The sequence below is a fragment of the Echiichthys vipera genome, assembly GCF_963691815.1.
Source record: "Echiichthys vipera genome assembly, chromosome: 8".
Lineage (NCBI taxonomy): Eukaryota > Metazoa > Chordata > Actinopteri > Perciformes > Trachinidae > Echiichthys > Echiichthys vipera.
Window position 1 is genome coordinate 7,319,848 of NC_139833.1, and position 7,543 is coordinate 7,327,390.

At 40.2% G+C, this 7,543-nt stretch overlaps 1 protein-coding gene across 1 annotated transcript in view; it reads left to right on the plus strand.

Moving 5' to 3' along the window:
- LOC310950813 (apoptosis-associated speck-like protein containing a CARD) overlaps positions 1 to 1,763 on the plus strand; it is a 4,795-nt gene extending 3,032 nt beyond the window's left edge. Inside the window, exon 3 of the mRNA XM_083918809.1 lies at positions 1,583 to 1,763. The gene's annotated coding sequence lies outside the window, so the exon portion shown is untranslated. The remainder of the gene's footprint in view (positions 1 to 1,582) is intronic.
- Positions 1,764 to 7,543: the final 5,780 nt, after the last annotated feature.

Genomic DNA, 7,543 nt, shown 5'->3' on the forward strand with positions numbered 1-7,543 from the left:
GGAGGTTCGCGGATCAAAACTGAATTTATTCCTTGACGACAAGAACGTGGCACAGAGCAAAAAGGCCACAAATAAAAAAATCACTCCGCACAGGAGAAACAAACAAATATCGATGGTCAAAAAACAGAGTACAAAATAAAGTTGCTTATGATTAAACAAGGAATACAAACACCTGAACGTGGAAACAATGAACTCAATGGCACGAACAAGACTGTGGAAAACCGCTGGATACATCCGACACAAGGTACGAAATAATCTGGCACGGAACAGGGGGGTAGACACGGACTTTATACACATGAAGGGGGGAAGACACGGACTTTATACACATGAAGGGGGGAAGACACTGACTTTATTCACATGTGGGGGGGGGGGGGGACCACAGGTGGAAACAATCGGGGGTCAAGGAATGACGTCAGACCGGTGACACAAGAGTAAGGGCAAGCGACCTGGAACGAGAGGAGAGTTACTTTTCAAAATAAAACAGGAAATTCACAAGACAAAAAAACCCAAAGACAGGTCAGACCTCACCGCAGCGTGACAGATGAAGCCTCTTGGATGAGAGGTGAAACGTCTTCCTAGACAAATAACCAAGTCCAGTTGCTTTTGACTTAAATCGCTTTGGGGATAACGATGACCTGGACGAATGAGAACATTCACGGGCTTCTGTGTATTTCGGTTCTTTTTCTGTTAGGACTGATAATAAAAGAGTTTGTTTGGCATTCATCTCGGTATTTGTTCATGTTAAGGCCTGCAGGGATAGCAATCATATCACATCCGTACAGGGACGGTTGGTAGCATACAGCTAATCAAAATCATCTATATATTTATAGTTTTTTGTTTATTTTAATCCTTTAAATTATACCGGGACACAAGTTCAGGTATCAGGAAGGATTGGTATCTTTTCTCCTGCTATGACCCCCCCCAAAAAAAAATAATAATAATGTTTTGCTACATTTGTACATTTCCTTATACAACATCATCATCAAAACCTTCCCTCTAAATGGAGATATCCATTAATTACGGACAAGATCAGAATTCAAAATGATGCAACTATTCATGCAACATAACTAGTGACGTGCATTTACTCTGCTGTACCTTTCAGATACTTGTCGGCTACTTTGCTTAACTTTTATGCCGTTCTTTGCTTCTCTACTATATTTTTGAGGCAAATATTGTACTTTTTACTCCACTCCTTTATTTTCCTGAAGTTATTTCACAGATTATTAATACAACATGTACATCAGCATATATATGATGCTGTTACTCCTACCTTATATCTGAAATAATGGGCCATTCTGCATGATGACCATGTTTACTTTTGATTTAAGTATAATGTGATTGCTGCTTTTACTTTTTTAAGTTTTCAATGCATGGCCTTTACTTGTACAACAGAGTATTTTTGCACTGTGTTTTGTTTTTTAATGAAGTAAAAGATCTGAATACTTAATACGCTAAATTCAAAGGTTGAACGATCGGTTTTGATATCTTGAATAAGAGTCACAAAGCAACATTTTGTGTGAAGAAAGTTTCTGTATCATCCTGACGTAAGGTTATCATTCCACATTATTCTCTGTCTCCTCAGGGAAACACACGACGCACGTGTTTACTCTCATCCAGGAAGTGAACAGCATCGCTCCATGTTGGATGAGCTGCCCAGCAAGAATATCGTCATACAAGAAAGTCATCTGCAGAAAGCGACCTGAAAGACTAATCGATCTTTTGTATTTTGTCATCTTTAATAAAGTCTTTCTTTGGGTCTTTTACTCTGGTGCTCTTTTTAATGCATAGGTATTTATCAATATTGTTCCTCGAAACAATGCACATGTGCTGTATATTTCCACATTACATCATAGGGTTTAAACGATGAGACACTATTCACAGCACAAGAGTTGTTATAAAAGTGGTTTATTAACATTGATAAATTTGACTGAAGGGGTTTTACAATCTGTGCGGCACCCATGATCTTTAAATGGTCTTTTTAAAAAAGCCACTTTTAGTTGTTTTAATATGTATCCAATCAGCAACTTGTCTTTTTTAGGTCCGATATAGGAGGCACGTTTTTTTCCCCCAGTGTAGTAAATAAAAAAAACCTAAAAAGTCTGTCCAATCCGGGGCCCCCAGGCTGCAGCCCAGTCCAGCCTGTGCATTAATCCGCCTCTGGATGTACACTAGTTGGGTACATGTGTGTGAACACCAGCAAATAAAGATAAGCAGCTGCTGTCCGCACGCTGATAAGTTCAAGGCCATCCTCAGGCAAACATCAACAAAGTGAACCGAAAGTAGGCTTCTGCATATATACAGATAATGACAGGTCATTAGGAGATCACAGTTCAAAAATAACATCCCATCCAAAGGTGCTAGGTACAAAAAAATAAAAACTCAAGAGATTCGATTTTAGAAGAATGAATTTTGGGGAAATTCAATTTTATAGATGTTTAAAACACGTACAATATAAAGAGTTTCCATAAGAATAAGCAAGAGAATAAAAAAAACGTTTTTATTTCTGGGTTTCGGCACTAGAGGAGGAGAGATTGTTGATGAAATAAAGGACATTTTGTTGGCACACAGCTGTGAGAGAGAGGATATCTTAAAAAAGACTGAAACTTGTGTGTGCAGAAAGCATCTCTGTTTTCCTTTGCAGTACCTCGCTGACAATCAGCGAGTACTTAAAGTACAAAAAGTAAAAGTACTCATTATTCAGAATGGCGTGTTTAAGAATATTAGATTACAACTATTGAGAGATTCATGTAAATATCCAATGTTGCAGCTGATGAAGGTAGGTCTCTTTTTAATCAATTTAAAGACTGCTCTGTAGCTTCATCTGTAACAATATATCCTATTTTATAGGTTGATGATATTTTGTATTAATAATCAGAATATGTAATGTAGCTGAAGTTGGCAAATAAATGTAGTGGAGGGAAAATTACAATATTTCCTCCAATATGTAGTATAAAGTAGCATAAAATGGAATTACTTAAGTAAAGAACAAGTTCCTCAAAATTGTACTATACTACTACTACTACTATACTACCTAGTTAAGTTATAGCCCAGGGGTGTCAAACTCAGGCCCGTGGGCCAAATCTGGCCCGTGGTGTAATTTTATTTGGCTCGCAAGATCATATCAAGGTTCTATGAGAGCTGGCCCGCGAGTATAAAGCACATACACGTCTACTTATCTGTTGACTAACACGAGCATCCATGCTACCAGTCTCTGCAGACAAACTTAATCAACCCCTCCACAAAAACGCCCAAAAGAAAGATGGAGAACAGGAGCTTTCAGCACCGGTGGGAGGCAGATTATCTGTGTCTGAAGGTAAAGAGCTGTTTGTCTCGTCTGCAGTGTAACAAAACAATATAAAATAAGAAACACCACGACAAGAACAAGGACCTGCACTGAAAAGGTTCAACGTTACACATCTGGAGAGAAGGGAATTCATGCACATTTGAGTTTTTTTTTTTTTTTGTAGATATTGAGTTTGGCCTGCAACTTTGTCCCAGTTTTTAAATTTGGCCCACTGTGAAGTTGAGTTTGACACCGCTGTTATAGCCTAACGTTAGCGTTAGCTCACAGAAGCTAATGTCGGTCACTCACCAGCACGACTGCCCAGTTCTCCACCGGTTCTCCTCACACCATATCTCAATTTCTCTCCTACGTCATTTCTCCTGATTCCCGCCTGCTCCTGGTGTCTTTGACGCCTGTCCGGCTCAAAATGATACGGCTGTGGCCCATCGTACGTATAAGAGGACACAATTTCAGCCTCTCCTGTATCAAAACTAGTATTGTTATACATGCTTATATTTTTGTTTGACTCCCTTCTCCTGCGTCACATCCGGTTGGTCGTTTTTTTTTGATGCGGAAGTAAAATTCCTCAACAAAAACGACTCCAGATGTCGTTATAATGTCTATTTATGTATAAATTGTTTGAATTATAGTTTCTACATCATTTTCCTACGCATTGATTAACAGCGGCCTCTAACCTGCAAGTTGCTCTTTAAGTGATTTCGTAAATGTACTTAGTTACTCTCACTGGTTTTATTGTAGCAGCATGTGCAACAGTTACACTCTGGATCCTTTGGATACTTTTAATTACAGTCGTCAGTGCTTATTCACGCAGAGTATCCGCCTCCTCGTTGCAGTCAATCTCCCGCTTGTGGAGCTTTCTCGCGATGAAATTGTTGCGTGGACCATTTTTCTTCCACCTACGGTTGCGACTAAGACCATAGGTCACTTCTTAAAATTACTTTATGTGCCTAAAAGTGCTGCCTTAAAATGCAACCCTCCCAGCAGCACCATAAACTCATGGACAGATTATGAGATAGATTATGAGGTAGGCCTGGTCACTAAACCATTAATGCATTAACCCATTAGAATTTAAACAAGCCACTAAAAGAGCCATATACATGAGATAAGATGTCTCTCTCTCAGTAAACTTCTGGCACAGCAGAACAACCTTTGGATCTGTCCACGCGCTGGGGGTTCATGTATGTTTTTCAAAACCAAAAAAGGCATAAACTAAATGTAGGAAGTGGGACTTTAAAACCTTAAAGGAACCTTGTTGGGATGATAGAGGAAGAAGTATAACTATGTGTGTTAGTGGGAGGTGCTCCGATAATAAAAGGCCAAGCTGTACTTGTGGTAGGCCTCTTTGTCTTTCACCCCTTGTGTGTGTGACATGTACTTCTCTCAGGGAAGCAGCCATCCTCACTTAAACCCCACTCATTGAATAAATAACACAGGCATTTTCTGCTGATACGGTACGCCATGTAATGTTAATAAATATAAATAAATACATAACAGATAAGATCTCAGGCTGCTTGTGAAAGCGCTTGAACTGGCTATTTGACTGCTGAACTAAATGTAGCTAAAACCACTTGACTACTAAAATATCAGGTTGGATTAAACTGTGCGTTTTAACCGGTTTTATCTATCACAGCAACCGAGTAAGGAGCACATCATCAGCCTCCTACATTGTTGCCAGATTAGCTCGATGCTAAATGTTCCCAATCAGGGTCGCACACCTGCACAATCTTCATATAAGATTATTCTCCATACAAATATATTTCCAAAGACAAGATGTTTGTAAATGTAAACCATGCTTTGGTGTTAATTGTGTACATAATTATCATTAAACTGAAAGGGTAAGTTAGAAGAAAAGGAAGACAAAGTCAAATTAATATAGATGTATTTTTGGATATGAGTTTAGCATGTGCAGGATGATGATGCATAAACCAACACGCTGTTGGGAGAGTGATTATTTCAGAAGGTCCATGTTTAACTCTTCTGCCTCTGATGGGTTTATAACTACAGTTTTTAGTTTTGCTGTTTAAAAGTTTGTTATTGTTGTTGTTGTTTCCTTAAGAAGCTTCTTTAAGATATTCTTAACTTCTATGCAAATGTGTTTCTGGCCTCTGAGTTTAGCCATACCCTCACAACTTTTTCTTTTTTCATGCAAAGCGAGAGGAGTTCATCCTCGTCTCTGCAGCCCTTAAAAGGGCCAATCCGCTGAATTGTTGCCCCTTCCATCCCCACGATGAAAGGTTCTCCTATTGTAATTTGAAGATATACTGTATTATCTCATCTCATCTTCATCCGCTTATCCGGGGTCGGATCGTGGGGGCAGCAGCTTTAGCAGGGGACCCCAAACTTCCCTTTCCCGGGCCACATTAACCTGCTCTAACTGGGGGATCCCGAGGCGTTCCCAGGCCAGCGTGGAGATATAATCTCTCCACCTGGTCCTGGGTCTTCCCCGAGGCCTCCTCCCAGCTGGACGTGCCTGGAACACCTCCTCAGGGAGGCGCCCAGGGTTCATCCTTACCAGATGATCCTGAACCACCTCAACTGGCTCCTTTCAACGCAAAGGAGCAGCGGCTCTACTCCGAGTTCCTCACGGATGCTGAACTTCTCACCCTATCTCTAAGGGAGACTCCAGACACAACTAAAAACTACCCGTAACACTGAAAAGATAGGATTTTTGCCTTGTCCCCAACCCTGTAACACTACATTTCACCATGAAATAAGATTGTATTGTTGTGTGACTCTATTTCCTATTTAGACATGAAATATATTTTTCTCATACAAAATTCATGATATGGTAGTTAAAATACACACTTTGGTCGTGTCCCCAGGTTTTCACTCCTGGTCCAGGTCCTGTTACCGTAACAGATTCCCACCTCTTAAACTTTGTCACGTGATCAACAGAAAGTATATTTGAGCCTCCTGAAGGCCACGAGAGACGGTTTTGTTACATTAATTATGTTTTATCCGTTTCAGTTTTGGTAAGCCACTCGAAGAGCTCAGTGTTCTCATGTTGTTAGCAATGATGCCGTGTGGCCACATTTCATGCATTTGCTAAATCTTTGCTGAAAACTTGATCCTGTTACCTTCAGTCCTGTTAATAAATTCAGCATTAAGAAACCAATACTTAGGGTAAAGGGTTTTTCGTCCAGAGGGCCTCGACTCAAGAAATACCTGCGTCCACGCGAAACCAGTGGAACGGGCTAATGACGCTGTAGTACACATAACGGACCTGGATGTGGTGCTGTAACTGCCACAGAAATACACCAACATTCAATTCAATTCAATTCAATTTTATTTATAGTGTCAAATCATAACAAAAGTTATCTCAGGACACTTTACAGAGTAGGTAAAGACCACACTCAATGACTTATTTATGATTTACATAGACCCAACAATTCCTCTGTAGAGTACAGTGGCAACGAAAACCTTCCCTATAACAGGCAGGAACGTCAGACAGACCCAGCTCTGTGGAGGACGGCCATCTGTCTTGACCGGTTGGGGAGGAAGAAAAGGAGAGAGAAAGAAAGAGAGAAAAGACACACAGATGGACAGAGAGAGACAGACAGAGACACTTCCAGAGATGCAAGCAAAGCCTAACAGTAACTATAATATTTATAGTAATGTGAATATAACGTATATGTTAAGGCAGTTAATACAACAGAATAGTAGAAACAAGCACAGCTAAGGTGACAGAATATGAAAATGATAATAATTATGGTGGCAAACATGATCAATGATGAGTAGTGGCAATAGCAGCTACGATACAGCTACAACATTTATAGTTTATTAAACTAGTGATAGTATATATGATTAACAGTGACAATAGCAGCAGGAAGCGTCATGTAGGACCATGGCAGCAAGCACCACCACGATCAGCAGAGACCTGCGAGACGACAAAGCACAAACAACTCCGGGGAAGAAGCTGAATCAGTAACATGCATTGATGGGACATGAATGATTCAGACAGAGAGGAGAGAAGCTCAGAGTATCAGGAAAAGTATTAGTATTATCCCCCGGCAGACTAGGCCTATAGCAGCATAATTAAGCAGAATAAAGTCTCATCGTAAGCCCTAGCTGTAAGCTTTATCAAAAAGGAAAGTTTTAAGTTTACTCTTAAATATGGGGACAGTGTCTGCCTCCCGAATAACATTTGGGAGTTTGTTCCACAGGAGAGGAGCTTGGTAGCTGAAGGCTCTGCCTCCCATTCTACTTTTGGAGACTCTAGGAACGACGAGTAGCCCTGCA